Here is a 1,376-nt window from a genome sequence, read left to right on the forward strand (position 1 = left end):
AGCCTCGGAAACCCTGTACAGGGTCGCTATGAGTCGGAACCAACTCCACGGCACATAACAACAACAAATATATATATACCAACAGTTGTAAGTACACTTTTTTTCCCTCTTAATAGGCAATATTACAACAAAGAAGGACTAAAATAGTGGTAATTTATCCACAAGTCCACCAACTAAACAAATCAAGTATTTTTACTTCATTTACTTAAGACAAATGTCCATCTTAAGTTTTGTACATATCAATTTTGCAAATAGGTACAAGGAACCTTGGTGGTACAGTGTTTGAGAGCTTGACTGTCAGCCAAAAGGATGGCAGTTTGAGCACACTCAGTAGCTCTGCAGGAGAATAAACCTGGTCATCTGTTTCCATGAAGATTCTAGTGAAGAAAACCCTATGGGGCAGTTCTACTCTGTCACATGGTTCCCTATAAGTTGACAATTGATTCAACTGTACCCAACAGCAATGTACAGTTATCTAGTTTTACTTTCATAACGCTTATAGATGCATGGCATTCAATGGAATCCATCTCATCATATAGTAAAATCTACTTGTACCTTGTGTGTGTGAAAACCTGTCAGAGAAGAAAAAATAAAATGTTTCCCACTAAACCAAGCATGAGAAAAATGGTAAGGACTGCATTTTACCAAAGGTAGAAAACTTGCAAGTCTAGGAAAAACAAGACAGTCTAGTTGACTTCCTGCTCTCAGAAGTTTGACTGTATATTTAACTATTCACCTATTTTGTAATATAGGTTACTTCTAACTCTTAAATCTTATAAACAATGTTGAAATTATAATTCTGCTATTCATAATTCCAAAGAACAGAGTTGCTAACTCAATGTGCATAAAAAGCTCAGTCTCTTGAATATGCATTAGTGTCCAATAAGATGAAACCATTTTACGTGGCCATTAGTCATATATGGCTGTCACACTTCTCCATGTCTCACAAGATTTTATTTATTTTCCTAAGAAGTGTTCACATAGAACATGTTAAGTGACCCAAACCATACTTGGTGTCTGCAGCACAAAAGGGCATAATATAGACACAGCATTGGGTATTTTAGAGTTTTAAGCTTTTGTCTTTTCACACTAGTAAAATTCAACTTTTTGTCATTTAAAATTTTTTATGACAACTCCAAATATGAAATATGATTGTAATTTTTATTTTTCATGTTACCAATTTCAGTTTTAAGTTTTGTAATCTTATTGAAAGTTATATGAATATTATAACTCTGTACCTTATGTTGAAAAATTATTGTTCTTTTTAACATCATTTTTAGGCTACTTTATCTATGTAAACCTTATAAATAGAATATATACAAAAGGAAGTCAAAAGTATGACTACTAGGGTTCCAGTTCATACATGCACTAGGTTA

Source organism: Chrysochloris asiatica, unplaced genomic scaffold, assembly GCF_000296735.1.
Source record: "Chrysochloris asiatica unplaced genomic scaffold, ChrAsi1.0 scaffold00674, whole genome shotgun sequence".
NCBI classification, from domain to species: domain Eukaryota; kingdom Metazoa; phylum Chordata; class Mammalia; order Afrosoricida; family Chrysochloridae; genus Chrysochloris; species Chrysochloris asiatica.